The 19,701-nt window shown below is 38.6% G+C and overlaps 1 protein-coding gene across 5 annotated transcripts in view; it reads left to right on the top strand.

Moving 5' to 3' along the window:
- The window catches only part of OXR1 (oxidation resistance 1), a 458,270-nt gene that overhangs the window by 12,552 nt on the left and 426,017 nt on the right, over positions 1-19,701 (top strand). For 3 of the 5 annotated variants that reach the window (XM_057531888.1, XM_057531884.1, XM_057531887.1), the window contains exon 2: positions 13,596-13,668. The exons of the other annotated variants lie outside the window; for them this stretch is intronic. The gene's annotated coding sequence lies outside the window, so the exon portion shown is untranslated. The remainder of the gene's footprint in view (positions 1-13,595; positions 13,669-19,701) is intronic. 5 annotated transcript variants of the gene reach the window in all.

The following is a 19,701-nucleotide window of genomic DNA, read 5'->3' as shown; positions in this document are numbered from 1 at the left end:
AGTGCTTACCAGAGAGTTTGGGGGTAAGGAGGTTAACCAGAGACAGAAACCCCATTGGTTCCACAGGTGTGCACATAGTGAGAGGCTGCCCCTGGAAACAGGTGTAAAATCCCACCTCCAACCCCAGATTCTTCTCTTACTGGCAAAAGCCTTTTGCCACTGGGGGAGGGGCAGAAACCCCACTGAGCCCAGCATCCTGCACTGGTACAAAGTAGAGATCTGTAGAAAAGTTGAGGAAAAGCCAGCCCAAGGCCCAGGTTCATAGCGCCTAAGAGTGAGGTTAGACCCAGAGAACTCAAACGTTTATGTAGCAGCTGTATTCATAATTGCTAAATATTGGAAACATCGCAGAGGTCCATCAGTTGGGGAATGGGTAAACAAATTGTGGTGGTATTCCATAGAATAGAATTCTACAGGACAATAAAAAGGAATAAAGGAAAGTGCTGATTTCACCACTGTGCCAATGTTCACTGAGAGTAACCATCAGGGAGACAGCCATGAATATTTCATGAAAAACATGGCACTTAAGAAAATGTAAAGGTTGGGAAGGAGATCAAGACAATTATGTAGAAAGCAGGAGTACTTAGAGGGGCTGATTGTGAGGCTAGGAGGGACTTAGAGGTCATAATTTGCTCAGCAAGAAGACAGTCCTATATATGATCTGAGGGTTTTTTTCATTATGATACATAAAATACTATTGATTTATAAACTACTCTCCTTCTGAACCTCAAAGCCCTCTATAAATACATAAACAGTTTTTTCCCTACCCTAAACTTACGTCAAGTTGGTCATAGATTCTTCAAAGTTAAAGCATCTTTAGAATTCATCTAATATCCTTCTGAACTGGGGTTCTTAACCTGTAGGTCACAGGCATGGATAGAATTCAGCTAGTACACAAACGTGGGTAAGGAAAAATGACATTTTTATTGTTATTAACCTCTAACTGAAATTTAGCATTGTCCTTCATTATAGGTGTAGGTTACCAACCACAGTAGCATCAGCAGTACCTGTGACTTTGTCACCAATGGAAGTCACAGATAATATCATATCCCATTACAGTTGTTGGCAGATATTTTAAAAAATCATCTAGGGAAACACTCCCATTTACCATTGCAACAAAAAGAATAAAATACCTAGGAATAAACCTACCTAAGGAGACAAAAGACCTGTATGCAGAAAACTATAAGACACTCATGAAGGAAATTAAAGATGATACAAACAGATGGAGAGATATACCATGTTCTTGGATTGGAAGAATCAACATTGTGAAAATGACTATACTACCCAAAGCAATCTACAAATTCAATGCAATCCCTATCAAACTACCAATGGCATTTTTTACAGAACTAGAACAAAAAATTTCACAATTTGCATGGAAACACAAAAGACCCCGAATAGCCAAAGCAATCTTGAGAAAGAAAAACGGAGCTGGAGGAATCAGGCTCCCGGACTTCAGAGTATACTACAAAGCTACAGTAATCAAGACAGTATGTTACTGGCACAAAAACAGAAATATAGATCAATGGAACAGGATAGAAAGCCCATAGATAAACCCACGCACATATGATCACCTTATTTTTGATAAAGGAGGCAAGAATATACAATGGAGAAAAGACAGCCTCTTCAATAAGTGGTGCTGGGAAAACTGGACAGCTACATGTAAAAGAATGAAATTAGAACACTCCCTAACACCATACACAAAAATAAACTCAAAATGGATTAAAGACCTAAATGTAAGGCCAGACACTATAATACTCTTAGAGGAAAACACAGGCAGAACACTCTATGACATAAATCACAGCAAGATCCTTTTTGACCCACCTCCTAGAGAAATGGAAATAAAACCAAAAATAAACAAATGGGACCTAATGAAACTTAAAAGCTTTTGCACAGCAAAGGAAAATATAAACAAGACAAAAAGACAACCCTCAGAATGGGAGAAGATATTTTCAAATGAAGCAACTGACAAAGGATTAATCTCCAAAATTTACAAGCAGCTCATGCAGCTCAATTACAAAAAAACAAACAACCCAATCCAAAAATGGGCAGAAGACCTAAATAGACATTTCTCCAAAGATATACAGATTGCCAGCAAACACATGAAAGGATGCTCAACATCACTAATCATTAGAGAAATGCAAATCAAAACTACAATGAGGTATCACCTCACACCTGTCAGAATGGCCATCATCAAAAAAATCTACAAACAATAAATGCTGGAGAGTGTGTGGAGAAAAGGGAACCCTCTTACACTGTTGGTGGGAATGTATGTTGATACAGCCACTATGGAGAACAGTATGGAGGTTCCTTAAAAAACTAAAAATAGAACTACCATACGATCCAGCAATCCCACTACTGGGCATATACCCTGAGAAAACCATAATTCAAAAAGAGTCATGTACCACAACGTTCATTGCAGCTCTATTTACAATAGCCAGGACATGGAAGCAACCTAAGTGTCCACCGACAGATGAATGGATAAAGAAGATGTGGCACATATATACCATAGAATATTACTCAGCCATAAAAAGAAACAAAATTGAGTTATTTGTAGTGAGGTGGAGGGACCTAGAGACTGTCCTACAGAGTGAAGTAAGTCAGAAAGAGAAAAATAAATACCGTATGCTAACACATATATATGGAATCTAAAAAGAAAAAAACAAAAAAACAGTTCTGAAGAACCTAGGGACAGGACAGGAATAAAGACGCAGATGTAGAGAATGGACTTGAGGACACGGGGAGGGGGAAGGGTAAGCTGGGATGAAGTGAGAGAGTGGCATGGACATATATACACTACCAAATGTAAAATAGATAGGTAGTGGGAAGCAGCCGCATAGCACAGGGAGATCAGCTCGGTGCTTTGTGACCACCTAGAGGGGTGGGATAGGGAGGGTGGGAGGGAGATGCAAGAGGGAGGAGATATGGGGATATATGTATATGTATAGCTGATTCACTTTGTTATAAAGCAGAAACTAACACACCATTGTAAAGCAATTATACCCCAATAAAGATGTTAAAAAAAAATCATCTATGCTCATTCCTTTGAAATGAGCATAGATGAAAGTTTGGTTATTATTAGATCTGCTGTTAGATCTTTTTATTTAGAGTATTAGAAAAAGAAACACATATACCATGTCACGAATTCATTCTTTTATAATTTGATGACTGTTTTATTGTTTTTCATTTCCTTTGTAATCCTGTGTATCTCATTCTTAGAAGAGGTCATAGGCTTTGGCAGACTCCTAGAGGGATTCGCAGCATCACAGAAGAACCTGGAACCTCTCTTGGACTGTCAGCAATAAATTCCACTCAGCGCAGATGGCTTGGTCCAGAAAGCCGGAGCTGTTGAGTGCGTTCTCACACTCTGCACGTGTGCTTGATCTGCCAGATGCCATCTGTGCCGTTCCGTAGGGAATAGTGGTTCTAGCAGGTTTTATGTCAATGGTGAGGGCAATGGGCATGTTTTTGAGCATCTGTAGATTCTCTGTGGCTTCTTTAAGAAGGCTCTCCTATAGTGGGGCCGGTGCAGCCTTAGAAGTAAGGACCTGGTGTCATGCATTTTAACCTTGCCTATTAGGGGCCTAGGTTTTAGAGCACCATCCCATGTTCATGGCTCTGGGCCTCTGGAATCCTTGGTGGGAAGACAGGCAGCTCTAACAGAGGTCAGTCTTGTGGGTTCCACTTACATGTTTGTGAATTCCAGGAGGACTGATGTCTAACTTCAGAGCCATAGGTCAGGGCTCTTTTTCTAGTATTGATTCAGTTCCCTGGCAGGTAGTGTAAGATTTAAATGAACATGTCTCCCTTGCCAAGATTTTTATATTTTTACTTTTATTGTCTTTTAAACTTTATTTTAAATGTTGTCATGCCAGAGTGAACCATTTGGGTGACTTAAATGCCAGTAGTGATATTAGGCAAATGGGCATCCACCTGGACGCCCGAGGAATGGGAGGATTGCTTCCCTGTGGGTTATACTTTGCAGCTAGATACATATCCATTATGAAGGTAAGTTTTTTACATATCTCAGGATAGCGTATTTCATTTTTGACAACCCTGACAGGAAGTTTTGCCTCTTTTGGAATAAAATCTGCTTTTGTTTAACTTCTATCACTGAGCTAGGTCTGGTCTGCAAAACCTCACAATTAAATTTCCTGAAGTTACTACAGTGCTCTTACTGTGACCTTCCTGATGTGTTCAAAGAATGCAGATCATTGTGAAATCTGCCAAAGTATATTATGACTGAAATATACTTTCTGGGAGACATTAATCTTAGGCTGCAATGGAACATTTTTCTAACAAATGTTTGGGATCTTAATATGTGTCAGGCACTCAGCTGAACACAGATGGTATATATAATAAGGGGCAGAGCAGATGTGTCCCTGCCCTTGTGGGTGTTGGGGTGAGTGTGTTAGCTGTAGTGCCGGAAGGAGCTCGGCACACCAAGTAGGTGGGGTGGGAGGCTCTACAGAAGAGTGACATGACCCTGTGAAAGGGGGGGCTCCCTAATTGAGGGCCGCCTAGGTGGAGCTGCGGGCAGGAATAGGGGGGTGTCCCGAGCAGAGGAAACAGCTTGGCCTTTATGAGGCAATGGAAGGTGATCAGTGTGGCTGAGTCAAGGGTGAGGGTAGGACCAGATGGAGGTGGAAAGGTAAGCTAGCGTCAGACAGTACAGGATTTTCTTGGCCAGGCTGAGGATTTTGGTCTTTGAAACAGGGAGTGACATAATCAACTATTCTTTATTGACACAATGACCCAAAGGTAATGCTGTTTCTTTTCCAAGAGAACAGATAGCATTAAGCAGAAGCAGAATGCCTTTCAACTTAAAAAAATAAAAAGTTTGCTATTTAAATACTGGACATGACACATGCACCGTAATACACGTACATTATTACAGATATTCCTTCACCTCCAGTAGCAAGCTTTTGGTATCAGTGTTAAGATTAAATTACTAGTTTCGTTGAGGTTCTGAGCTGAGGGAATTCTAAACCACTTGCCTTTGTCATTTGCCTTTGAAGACTTCTTCGTAAAGTTTCCATTATGAAAGCTGTTGTAACATTATCTTCAATCTTTAAAAAAAGGGCTATTAAAATCACTCAGGTATCTGCTTGCGATTTTAGCTGCCATTGTTTACCTGTTTATTTGGACCTCATTATAAAAGGCTGGAGGTATTATTGCTATAATTGAATTGAACTGACTTGCACTTTTTAGGGATGGTTATCTCCGCTACATTTACCTTTGTAGACTAATTTTGAATTTTCCATTTGATTAGAAAATATGGCCCATAGTAGTATTGAACACTGATGACTATGTGGCCTTTTTAACCACTTCTTTGAATTAAAAATTCTTGCAATATTAAATCATTTGAGTAAGAATGTAAAACACAGTTTTTATTTCATGTATATACTTTTTGAGATGGTAATATTTTGTCCAGAAGTTAATTGGAGCAGCTCTGCCTCATTTTATTGTTAGCTACCAGTGGGGATGAATTAGTTACCAGATCATTGTATCATTCTTGTGGAGGCATTGGACATGAACTTCTTCCCTTTAAAGCTGCCAAGCCAAGATCTGTGTGTCCCCTTATGTGCGATTTCTGCAACGTTTCACATGAAGCTAAGGCAGCATGTGCTGAAATGGCCAGCATCCACCTGGACTTAAGTGGCTCATTATTAATGCCCCAGTTCTTTTTACCTAGTACACGGAAGATCTAGGAGGATACTTATTGGTTCTACACTGTGAAGGACTTTGGAAGGATCTTGAGACAAGGATATTTAGAGGAGGTGACTAAAGCAGTTACAGAGAATTATTCTTTTGTGTGTTTGGCATTTTTACACATGATGTCAACAAGAGCCTCAGAGCCTAAGCATAACATCAAAGTCCTTTGTTCTGTATTTTAGGTTCTTCGTTTGAAAATGTGCTCCCATGAAAATGTGTCTTTTATCTGTGCAGCTTTCCTGTGTGGACTGCCCCCACCCCTAGAATTAACGTTTTCAGTCCTGCAGGTGGTGTGGAGCTCGCCTGCCTTCTTTGCTCCTGTTCACCTAGGGTGAGCATGTGACCCAGCCAGCCAAAGGGCCCCCACCTGCAGCCACAGTGATTTGTTCAAGGATGGGTGTGTGATCTCAGCCGGCAGGATGATGAGAGCACTCCCTGGGATTTTGACAGAACACGGAAATGATGCTCTCTTTCTTGTGGGGCTTACAGAGTTGTTAGGATTTGTACCTAGAGCTGCTGGTGGCCAACTTTGTTATCAAATGGAGAAAGCCTGCCTGAAAATGAAGCTAGTCCAAGGAGAATAGAAACGAGATGAGATGAAAAGGCACGCTTCAGCCTATTGATCTCACCACACCCGAAATCAGTAAGATTACCAAGTGTTTCAGCTGCATGAGCCCATTTTTTTCACTTCCATTTAAGCTAATTTAAGTTAGGTTTTTGTTACTTTTATTTTATTTTATTTTAATATTTATTTATTTATTTGGCTGCGCCGGGTCTTAGTTGCAGCACGCAGGATCATCATTGCCGTGTGCGGGATCTTTAGTTGTGGCATGTGAGCTCTTAGTTGTAGCATGTGGGGTCTAGTTCCCTGACCAGGGATCGAACCCGGGCCCCCTGCATCGGGAGCACGGAGTCTTAGCCACTGGACCACCAGGGAAGTCCCGGTTTTTGTTACTTTTAAATAAAATAATTAAAGCATAAAAGCAGCCCATAAACTGGCCCTGCACAAAGTGGCAGCAGGAAGGGAGAGGTCTGAAGATGTCCTCTGGTGTGGAGTGAAGGATTTGAAAATCTCCATTGCCCTGAGGCAGAAAGTTTGTAAGAGAGACCAAAGGATGTGCTCACTTTTCCCTCCTGATGCCCTTTCCTTTAAATAGCGCTGGATCTTTTAAACTAGATTCTGTGGTAGTAACATCCTAGTCTTTTTCAAGTGCAGAAATGGGAGACTTAGTGTTGCTGTGTATTACAGAAACAAACATTAATGGTGGCTGGCTGATTCCTAGTTACAGCCTTGCCATCTGAAATCCATGGATACATTTATGTGTTACGCGTTTGCTTTTACCATGAGGCATTCTAAGGTCTGTTGTTCAACAAATAAGATGTTACAACGCCAGTCATTACTGGTCTCTAACATGAATAGCAAGATTAGAAGGACAAGCAGTAACAATAATAAAAGACAAATTATCCTCTACTTCTAGTAACTCAGCATTTGGACATTAAATAGCTAGAAAATATGAGTCAGTCATTTTGCATGCACAGTTCTGCAACATCTTCATTCCATTTGGCATCCTAGGTATTGGTTTCTTACAGCCATTTCCTTTTAAAGACAGGTAGGAACAAATACACAGTATGGTAATGAAAAAGAGCATTTCAAGTGTCCTGTGAACCTAAAGTGGAAAGCAGAAAAGCGGAGGATCTATAATGACATTTCTGGTACAAGTTTATGCCAGTGGATTATTTTTTCATGATTTCTTTCTGAAGAGATACATGAAACATCTATAAATTAAGATTGTTCATGGCTTAAAGGAGGCGAGGGGAATCAGAGGCATTATTAAGACTCGTCTCATTTTACATTGATGCTTGTCTCGTGGATAATAATTTGTGCTAGGAAGGGTTATAACACAAGCCCTTTAGCTAATAATAGAACCTGGTTACTAAGCTATAAGAAGAGGTACTCTGCATATCATAATTCAGTGACCAGAAGACATTGTCTTCCAAGATAATGGCCTGAATGGTCTCCAAATATGTAAAGAAACATCTTGGTTAGCTTGCTCTCTTCCATTTAGAAGAGAAAATACAACAAACACCAGTTTTCCATTAGAGATCATAGAATATACTGAAGCCTTTATTATCCCTTGTGCTCCTGCAATAGAAAAAATTAGATTTCTCCTTCCCAGGTAATTTAATGGGGAAAAACATCATATTTTCCAAAGACAAATGCCGCACAAGAGAAAGTAGCGTGAGGGTAATGAAACTCTGTTGTGCTGTGTTTAGTGAACCGATGGCTTAATAAACTATCTCCTTGGTGACAAAAAAACAAGAACCAAAACAGTTCTCACCTTTGTATCCATAAGAGATTGATTAGTAAACACAAATTAGCACACACATCTAAATTTGGTGTTTGCCTCCAAGTATTCGGTTTGTTATCGGTTATCATTTCTGTAAGTATATATAGCTAAGAGAACAGAGCCCCCTGGGGGCGGTTCCAGCCAGATGGATGCTTTGTAGTCTCACACAGAAAGTGTCTGGAATGCACACTTCAGTGCAGTGGAGTTTCCTGTGCATTTGACTCTCAGTCTGCATGTTCTTCTACCAAAAGGGGTGAGGTACGAAGCACATCCTGTTGCCCTGGCCGTGCCCATGTGGAATGCAGAGGCTGCTCTCTGGGACCTATAGCTGCAGCCCAGGGACAGATGGGCCATGCAGACAGATGGGGTTCCTGGGCAATGAAAATTGATTTGTGGCAGGCAGAGTGTATTGGAAGATGAGGAGACTCCTTCAGTTTTGTGAAATTAAGACAGGGAAGAGCTAGGTCTACAGAAGTTCAAGTGGCGACTCTGAATTTATGAACCTTGCACTTGGTACAATTGCTGACAGAAAACCTGAGCATTCTCTGCTGTTTGCAGTACAGCCCTTGACACAGGGAAGGGACTGTTCCAGTGCAGAACAGCATAAGTCACAGAGCAGCAACATCTGGGTGACGAAAGTACAGGGAAAGTCCAGACGTTTCCTACAGCCTGGCATGAATGAGCATCTGATTGGAGTTGATGTGTAGGAACCCCCCTCTCCAAATACATAGTTTTGCATAATATACTTCAGCTAACTGTATAATAAACTGATGGTAGTTTTCATTTCATATTAATTTTGAGGAGTCCCAACTCATTTATTCATTCTTTCATTCAGTACGTAAATTGATTGCTTACTCTTTGCCAAACATAGAAAAAAAATAATGAATAAATCCAAAGAAATCCCTGCTTTCACAGACGTTACAGTCTAGTTTGTGGAAACAATCAACAGTTAAGCACATATGTAGGTAAAGGCTTTGAAGAAAAGATATTCCAATAATGTGGATAATATGAAAGAGTATGACAAGCCTGGAGATTGAGGAACAATAATAGTACATAGATTAAATATAGGAGGGATCTGAGGACTGGCTCAGGGTAGAGAATTTAGAGAATGGGAAGCAAAGGAGGAAAAAGCAAGGCGCCTGGAGAGCAGCGGCCAGTGAGGTAGCAGGAGAACCAGGGAAGCAGTCCTTAGAGAGTGGCTAAGTCATTTGTTAAGCCCAACAGTGACCTGACCCAACTGATGATTTTAGAAGTTTCATCCTGGCTGCCAAGGAGGCAGGATTATCACAGGACAGGGACAGAAGAAGAGAAACCATTTAGTGGGCTGCTGCAATAATGGATGTGAGAAATAAGGATTGTTTGGACTATGATTATAGTGGTAGAAGTGGTCAAAGAAGCTACATTTGGGATATGCACAAAATACGGTGGAAGGTAGGATACCAAACATGCTCATACACATATGACCTAGAGTTGGATTCGCTATTGGGTGTGAGGGAAAGAGAACTGTCCTATTTGGGTGATCTTCATTTAGATGAGTGCTACGCAAAGTACTGGGGTGCAGACTTCGTCGTCACTGGTCTGTGACAACATAAGAAGCTTGTGCCAAAACGTAAATCAGCTGAATTTCTTTTGCATAGCTTGGTTTTCTCAAGGAAGGAAGCAGTGCATTGATTTAAATTCTAGCACAAGCTCCTTCTTTTGCCGTAGACCGGAAAGAGTTTCCAGACCAGACTTATCTGTGGCCCTCACTCTGAGGAGCCTTGCTTTAGACAAAGTCATCAGTGAAAACCTTGATGACCCAGTTCTCAGGGTTATCCAGATATGGCATGTTCTTGAAGAACTGCTGATTTTGTAGTAGTTGTACATGTGTGCTGTGGTGGCCAAAGTTAACAGAACTGCACGCAGATAAGTTATAAAATACTTTGTGGAGCAATACCTTCTTAAAGTTATGGTTTCTAGATTTTCATTAGCTTTGTTTTTGTTTTTTTGATTAGTAGGCAAGCGTAAGAGAACAGGCTTAGGAGAGCATTCTTTTAAAAGAACAAATTAACTCATTTATGAAGTAGGGTCACAGGGCAACTCAAGCTATACCATACTTGTTCTTCAAAACTTAGCTTAGCACTATATTTAAGGCAGCCTTCCAGATCATCTAACCATTCAGATATCTGTCTTTTTTATGTGTTTTCACAGCACTGTGTGTGCTTTACCTTTGTCATAGCGCTATTATAAATCAAGAATGGTTGGCTGACTTTTCCCTGCCTCCCCACAAACTGTAAGGAAGGAGAAGGAAGGGCTGTGTCTTATAACTCCAGTAGCAAGTAGAATGTGTGGAACATTGTAGATATCCAATTAAACTGTATACGCTATATAGCGTGATCATAATTTCAAAGAACAAAAGGATACTGTGTGCATTGCTGGGCATAATAGTTAGCATTCAAGTTTGGGGTAGCTACCAAAGCAAAGACTTTTCTAAGCTAACCAAAATTTGAGGTAAATGATATCAGTTGTAGCCTCAAATATATAAGAGTTTTTAATAGTTAAATGAGTTTTGCACATTGGACTTGTCAACCATATCTATTAAAAGAGAGCAATTGGCATGAGTGATATCATTTCAGATATAAAGGACACTTCTGTATATATATTATAATAATCTCACTGTAGAGGGAATGACTCATTATACCACAAACAACGTCACAATCAAATTTGAGGTGGTGGGATCTATCAACAGCAATTTCTCTTTCTTTCTTTGTTAGCTGGAGTTCAGATGTGATGTTTGGCAAAATCCCTTGAAAATCTTAAGGTCTGATTACAGTTTACAAGTGAACCGGTCACCCTCCAGGGACTCTAGGTTTTGTAACCAATCCGAATACTTGGAGCTAAAATTTTTAAAAATTTGTTTTCATTCAACAGAAAGTACCAGGTGCCGTTAAAGTGCTAGGTGCTGTGGGGGAATAGAAAGATGAATCAGACATGGATTTTGTCCTTAAGGAGGAGTAAAATGAGATATCATCAATCTTTTTGCTGCACATAACTTCCAGGTGTTATAAAATAACACAGACTGAACCCCTTTCCCTGGAGAGTAAGTCATGCCTTCTTGGTGGAGATCGCAGAGCCTGAAAGTCTTCTACCCTGACCCTGTCTGCTCTTCCCAGTGATTGCTCCCCGAGGTGGTGCTTCCATCGCTTCTCGCGATCGTTATTCCCTTGGGTGTACCGCTCATCAGGAAGATCTCAGCCATGGCAGCAATTTTCAGAGCCAGTGTTGTTCTCAGTCTCTTGCTGCTTGCTCCAGTCTGCAGTTCTTATAGGGTCTAATGGGTTTAGCATCAATTTGCATTGTACCCCGCCCCTTTCATTTCCTTGTTCTGCTTTGAGGCAATCAAAGGTTCTATCAACTCTCACTTGACTATAGGTGAGCTGCCTGAGGATATTCTTCCTATTGCTGTTCCTAAAAGCACGTATAAAAATGACTTAGTCACTCTCCCAGCTTGAATCATAAAATTCCAGGGAAAGTTTCGAACGGGCCATGTCGATTCCCTCGACTCTCAGCTAATCACTGTGACTGGAGGGAACAGAGGCTCTTATTGGCTCAGCTCGGGCCACGTGTTCAGGCCTATGTGTAGAAACTGGGAAACCCTCATGGCTTGAGTGAAAAAGAATAATTCCTCCAAACTGGGGGAACTATTGCCAGAAAAATGGTGAAATGGTTTTGGCAAGTTAAAAAAAAAACAAAGATGGCTACCACATTTTCTACTATTTTCATGAATTTCTATATATATGTGCGTGTATTTATATATCACACTTTCTCGTACATACATACACACAAACACAGACACACATCACTATTACCATGTATCTTTCTCCTTTTAGTTAATAATAGATGATGATTATTATTATAGGTGAGTCCCTGACCCAGGCGGTTTGCAGACATTTTCTCATTTTTTCTTTATAAAAACTCTAGAAGGAAAGTATCATTATTATGTCCATTTTGCAGATGAGTAACCAAGGCAAAGAGAAGTAGCTTGACCATCACCCTCCTCAGTTCCTACCACCAAATAGGAGGCACCTACAAAAGGAGCCTCAGATAGAGCTCCGGTTCTCCCATTAGCTCCTGGTGATTGGCTAAACTCTAGTGATGCCCTGGATTGTGTTGACGAGGAGTGGTGAGGCCAGTGTACATATTGTGGGCTAAATATAATCTCTGGCTCTCATTCTGTCCTTGGACAAGCAGTGAATATTTGTCTGCATGGTCCCCAAGATTGGGTCAAAGGCCAAGGCAGGTTCAAGAGGGAAATGATAAAGCTGGGGCAAGAGTAATCTTAGACCTTAACACTTAATTCCTATCCCGTGCTGTTACAGTTTTCCTAAATCTTGGCTTATGATTTCCATTACTTAGTTTGACCTGACCTGGTAATAGATGCTGTGTTGCCAACTGGTTTGCCATAAAAACATTATTCTTCACCTGCCAGGGGAGTCCAAGCACGCTCTAAATCTGTGATGATGGCTCCACTCAATGTCATCACCACTAATATTTAGGGGCATTTACTCTGAAACTGCCACCTACTTCATGTGCATTGTCTCATTTAATCCTCATAACGAATTTTAAGAGGTTGATTCCACTGCATTATCCATACAGCATTCCCAAAGCTGATAACTGCATCTCTCATTCATTTACTATCGAAGTAAAGTGATTTGGGCCCCATGATTGCAATATATTAGACAAATGGACTCGAAGATTTTATTTTATTTTGTCTTGGGTTGTATAATTTTATTGTGTCTTAAAGTAGATATATTCTTTTGTCTATTTTGTCTTGAATTAGATAATTTTCTTAAGGGGAGGGATACCACCACTTATTAAGTATCTGCTAAATACTAAGCTAACTGTTTGCATACAGGTTCTTACTTTCACCAATCTTTTGTTTCTGTGTAAATACTCACTGAGAGTGTCTTCTCACAGATATACAAATCTCTGTCCAAGAACACCTTGGGAAAGTAGTAGGGAGAAATCTACAAGATAAAGGAAATAAACAAAAGTTGGTGAGGGTACTTCATGAATACAGCACAGATGCTTGACATGGAGAACCGATTTTTTTTAATTAATTAATTTATTCATTTATTTTTGGCTGTGTTGGGTCTTCGTTTCTGTGCGAGGGCCTTCTCTAGTTGCGGCGAGCGGGGGCCACTGTTCATCGCGGTGCGCGGGCCTCTCACCGTCGCAGCCTCTGTTGTTGCGGAGCACAGGCTCCAGACGCGCAGGCTCAGTAGTTGTGGCTCACGGGCCTAGTTGCTCCGCGGCATGTGGGATCTTCCCAGACCAGGGCTCGAACCCGTGTCCCCTGCATTGGCAGGCAGACTCTCAACCACTGCGCCACCAGGGAAGCCCGAGAACCGATTTTTGATGGCAAGCTGTGGCCCTAGCAGATACATAAAATTTATCACTGTGGGAGGCGGTGATCCTGCAAAGGAATATTGTGAAAAAAACCTGTAGATAGGCAACAAAATCTTTTCTTATGTGCTCTTCTGCCTTCTCTGTCAGATTTGCTGCTGCTCATCGATGCATATCAAGTAGGGATTAGGAGAGAATAAATCCTGACAATTGGTCAGTCATGGTGAGTGCTGTCTCCATGTCTATGATACCTATTTTTTATGCAGTATTTTATAAAGATGAGTGGAATAGAATAGAATAGAGTGGACTTGAGTAGAAAATGATGCAAAGGCGGATAATCAGAACCAGAACTATACAAAGATGGAATATGCACATAGCTGACTTGATATGGAGTATCAAATGGTATTTATGTGTATTGTTTTATTGAGAGGAGACCCTTCTGGGGGAGAAAATATAACAAAAGCAATTTTGTTTATTGACAGAAGAATAAGAACCTTACTAATCTGTCCATACTGACATACCTTTCTTTCCCCTCTAGTGACTGTGAAACCCCTGAAAATCAAGACATGAGAAAACCATGTTTACACATATATGTGTGTATTTTGTGTATGTATGTGTTTATATGTGCTACCCTGCTTATGTAATCCCACATATATATACACACGTATAATGAATTGGGATAACCTAGGCTATGGTGTGTTAACAATCAACCCCCAAATCTTAGTGGTGTAGACCACAGAAGTGTGTCACTCATGCTGCATGTCCATTGCAAGTCAGCTGCAGCTCTCCTTTACTCAGTTTTACTCTGGAGTCAGGCTGACAGTTCAGCCTATATCTGGAATATTGCTTAGCTCATAACAGAGAGAAAAAAATAACATGGCAGACCTTATAATACATCCAAGAGCTTCTGCCCACATGCATCAATTCTTCCCACATGTCATTGGTCAAAGAAAGTCATGCTGAAGCCTGATATCAGCATGGAATGAGTATAGATGATCCTCCTGCAACGATATTTTTGAATGATAATGCAAGCGACTACAATATGATAACCCAATATAGTGATACACAAACTAATTCTGTATTTGTTGGGGGAGTATTGGTGTACAGTGAATGCACTGTAGTTTTCAGAATGTAACTGTACCCACAGGAATTGGTACATCTACTCCTAGGTGTTTTTTCCAGGTGGTTGGGGAGATAATAATAGATAAGAACAGAACATTGCTTTATGGCTTTAACCTCATTTATCCTCATATCCTCTCCCACTCTCCCCCCCAGAAAAAACCCTTTCATATTTCCATTCATTCTATTATTAAGGACATTAAGTCACTATTTCTATATTATAAAGTTCACTCTGAATATTTTTCAATCAAATATCTATTGAGAACCTCATCTGTGCCAGGCACACTACCATGTGCTTGATCAGACCTTGATCTCATTCAGAAATGCTGTTTCTTAGTGATTTAAAGCCTGGAGGAAATAGTATTTCATTAAAAAATGTATATTAAGTAAGCATTGTAGTCAGTGAATGAAACTAGATCACAGTCTTGTGGAAAAGACTTGTTGAAGGAGAGTTTACCAAGTGCTTTGGAACATGGAGAAGAGAAAGGTAGATTCTTGGGGAATGGAATCATTACATGGCACTGTAGATGAGATATGTCCTGTCCTGTGAAAGTTGGATAGGAGTTTGTTAAAAGTCAAGGAAGAAGTGGCGTGAAAGCCTTCTAGGCAAAGTAACTAGCATAAACAAAAGCAGAGGCACAGGGGAAAAAATGTAAAACAGTTTTGAAAAATACAAGTAGTTCTTTATAGTTAAGGTATAGAGTTTGGGGAAAGCATAGTTAAAGACTGGGTCTATAGATTAAGAGAAATGGTGGATTTATTTGATAGAATTTATCATATCTACCTAGAAAGATTAGCCTTCCTGAACCTCTCAGTGTTCTCCCTGGCCCCGATAGTGGAGCCTTTTCTGTTATTTTCACTCCCCTTTTCAGTTGAGCAATGTCCCAGTCGAGTCCCAGGGTTTCCTTGCATCCATTACCTTTGATTAATTTGGGCCCCTGATCTTTCCCTTTTTCCATGTCTAAGATTTGCATTTAAGCCTCTTTGTTTTATGGCTTATTCCATTTGCATAGAGTGAGCTTGTCCTAGTGAGTCACCTAAAACATTTCTCTCCTCTAAATTAATTCCTTATGTGGATTTCCATATTTTTGTTCAACTTATACAATTTTCCCTTTTATACATGGATCCCTCAGTTAATGTGTTTAGAAAAATGAATTAATGAGTCATTTGCATCATGAAATGCACCATGAATCATTGTTTTTATTATGTTCTACAAATATTCAACCCAAGGCATGCAATGACTCATCTGTGGCATAAGGACTGTGTTGTACAGACATTTAAGAGACAGATCAAAATGTAACCTGCAAGGAAAACCATCACCACTTCAGTTCCTTTTTCATAAAAGTCAGAGGGACAGATATTGACAAAGAACTTCTTCTGCGTTACCTTTTTGAAAAGGTTTGATCAAATTGAGGTGGGGAACACTATACGTTAATGCTGTGCTTTCCACCAGGGAGAAAGAATCTCATCATACCCTGCCTTTCAGGGTATCTCTGCCGAAACCCTGTTGGATAATTTCTGTTGGATGATTTCATTCTTTTTCCTCACCCTTCTTTTTCTTCTTTATATCTGGGTTAGAGAATGAATAGTTTGGGTTTAGAACCAGAATATTTCAAGATGATTCAAACCCTTATGTTGTAAAGTGTGACAATTTTCGGTCCAAAAATATGAAGTGATAAAAACTCATCATATAAAAGCTGAGATCTAAAGTCAGGATTCTTGACTTTCATTATAGTGTTTGGGCATAACTGTAACATTGCCCCAAATTAGGGATGATGAATGTTACCTGGAGGCAAATGATTTGAGGGAGGAGTGTTCATTACTGATAGGATGTTGTTTATAAATTTTATAACCACTGTATATTTTAGCTATACTTATGTATTGATTTCACTACTTAGAAAGTTGAACCATATAATTTGAGTTGAGGTGTCTTCATGTTATACATATAGAATATCTATTTAAAATTTTCTTGTATTAATTTATTTTTTATGTTTTGGAGGATTGATTTCAGTGCTCAATCAGTAGGAATATAAAAATGTAGTCAGGCTTTGAAATATACAGGGGCTGGGAACTCAATCAAATGTTGAACTCTGAGTATAGATCCATCTAGCCATTGTAATGCCATTGTGTAGAGGAGCAAGAGGGTTTGGATTGAACAAACCAGTTGGGGTCCAGATCCCTGCCATAATGCTTTTCTTACTGAATTTCATCAAATGAAGACACTGTTGATTTTAAATAGTATCCTGTTTTCAGGGATGCATTCGAGTGAAACAAGCCCATCTTAGAACCTAGTAATCACAGTCGCTGTGTGATTTGGGGCACGTTATGTAAGAACCTCTCTGAACTTTAATTTCATTATCTGTTAAAAAGGTGAATGAATAATAGTAACTTCCTCAGAAAGGTTTAGAAATTTGCAGAGATAGTCTAAGAATTATATGGGAGAACATGTACAAATTTTGAGCCTTATTTTAAGGATTCAGTAAGTACCTCAGTTATTCAAGATAACTTGTTTACATTTCAAGTAAATCTTAGGAAGCAGAAATTAAAATATAGTTTTGGCATATTTTTCTTCTAAGAGAGAACAAAAGTCTCTATCACATGAGAGAATTAAAAGCAGAGTAGACAAACATAAAAATCAACTTTGTTAAATTACTGATGATAGGGATAAGAAAGAAATAACTAAAGAAGGACCTACCTACATATGGCCAGATTGAAGTTACATGGGAATGTTAGCATCATAACTTTATAAAGAGTTCATGGCCTCCTGCTACTTTCCCCTAGTTTATTGTCTGTCTTCTTTGTCCCAAGTTCTAGAATCATTCTTCGGGCAGAAGAAGTTCTGACTGTATTCGAATTCAGCAATTTGTTTTTCTATAATACTAAGTTTATTAAATTTCATAGTCAAGGGTGAGCCTATGCCTTAAAAAAACATGGAGAATCATTTAGAAACTATGACATAAATATGACAGTATAGTATAACTAGGGGAAAAAAGCTATAGATTGAATATTTTGAGAGAAGAAGGGAAAAAGGAATGCATACCTGTCTTTTCTAAATTAAAAACATGAAAAGGAAAGCCCTGAGTAAGGGCTTTTAGTAAGTAAGGGCTTTTAGTAAGTAAGGGCTTTTAGTAAGTAAGGGCTTTTAGTAAGTAAGGGCTTTTAGTTAGTAAGGGCTTTTAGTAAGTTAACTTTTAGTAAGTTAGCCTAATACTTTAATTTTCTATATTGACTTCTCTGAATTTGTTTCTGATTGTTTTAAGTGTACACATTTCACATTTATAGGGAAAGGAATAAACTTTATTGGATGTTTACTCTGCCATTAACTTGGAAATTTGTCTACATTACTCCCTTACTTCATTCAAGTAAACCTACTGGATAGATTGAAAACCAGGATTCAAAGTCACTGTGGCATTTTTAGTACTTATGGTTCACATGCTCAAAAACACAAATATCTATTTAATGAAATATCTTAATATACATTGGAGTAAAATATGTGTAATACATAAACTTATTTTAATTAAAATTTTAACTAAATATTTTAAAACTGGTGTATTTTCCCTTTCAATACCTGTCAGGTAAATATATTTGAGTATGTAGCTCACCTTTCATAACTGTAATATCTACTAGTAGTTTAACAAGTATGTATTTCACTTATCTTGGTAAAAACAATGGAAATAAATAGCATTATTTGTCTCTCTCTTTTTAGCTGTGCAAATTACTGAAAGATTTTTCTATAATAGTAAGAATCACTACTATAAAATGCCTTATGTGTTTCATTAAATAAAATTGTCTGGCTACATTAGTATACATTATTTTTAATTACTTTTTCAGGAAAATTGATTCAGTCAGGTCTTTCTGCTAGTGATTGAAATCCTGATTAAATTTGAGTTGTTTTAAATCACATCCTCTCCAATTTAGTTCTAATCTCTAAATAGTAACAACTTCTTTGGTAACCCAAAATATTTAGTCATCACCGTCATGCCTAAATATTTCATGTACTTCTTTTAAAAGGCAAACGACTGGACTTTTTCCATCCTATTTTATGTTCTATGTCTTTTGCTTGAAGACACATTTTCTTGGATAAGTGTTTTGAGTTTGGTCTTTCCTGCTGTCTAAATTCTAAGCCTAGAATTATGCCTATTTATTAAACTGTAAGAACCAACCTGTTAGTCCCCCAAAATACTGGACTTAATTGTTGTGCATTTTAATTTGAAGAAAGTCAAATGAATCCATAGCTTTTAAAACCTATCAGAACCAGACCCTCTGTTTTTGTTTTCTTTTGAAGAATTCAGACCAGAGCTATCTAGTAGAAATGTAATGTGAGCTATGTTTGTAATTTTAAATTTCCTGGTAGTAACATTAAAAAAGTAAAAAGAAACAGGTGAAATTACATTTAATAATACATTTTATTTATCCCAGTGTGTCAGAAATATTATTATTTCAATCTGTAAGGAAAATAAAGTATTAATGAGATATTTAGCATTTTTATGCTAAGTCTTTGAAATCCAGTGTGTATTTTACACTTACAGCATATCTTGATTAAATTAAAAACATTCAGCCCCTCCATTGCACTAGCCTCTTTCCAAGTACTTAATAGCCACATGTGGGTAGTATCTACCATATTGGACAACTCAGGTCTAAATGGTTATTTTGGGGATTATCTCTCAGCGGGTTGTACTTTGACTCAAGAGAACTTTCACTGTTAATTGGGTCAGTTGTCTGGAGTGATCACAGTGTAATTCACAGTAGCTAGCAGTTCAGCTAATATATAGATAGAAACCCACATGCCTAGTTTAAATTGGTTTTCCTTATTTGCAGCTGAGATAAAGGTGTAATAATGTCTACTAGAATTACCTCTCTTTTGCTACATGCCACTTTAAGTAATATAGTATTTTATACAGAAAAGAGTAAAACTATGTTCAGAGATTTTTTTGCTTTTGCCTTCCAAATGAGAAGAAAAAATTATGTTAGGCTAAGGTAAAACTATTATATAGAAAAAAATTATATTCATTACAATTGAAGATGTTACAGTACTTTTTTTCCCATGCACTCAGTCTACCAATTAATTGTATTTTAATAATTTTTTGTTCTATGTTTTATACCCTTTTTTTTGGTACTATAATTTGTGTTATCTTAA

The sequence above is a fragment of the Balaenoptera acutorostrata genome, chromosome 17, assembly GCF_949987535.1.
Source record: "Balaenoptera acutorostrata chromosome 17, mBalAcu1.1, whole genome shotgun sequence".
In the NCBI taxonomy this organism is placed as follows: Eukaryota; Metazoa; Chordata; class Mammalia; order Artiodactyla; family Balaenopteridae; genus Balaenoptera; species Balaenoptera acutorostrata.
This window is presented reverse-complemented; position numbering and strand designations above follow the sequence as displayed.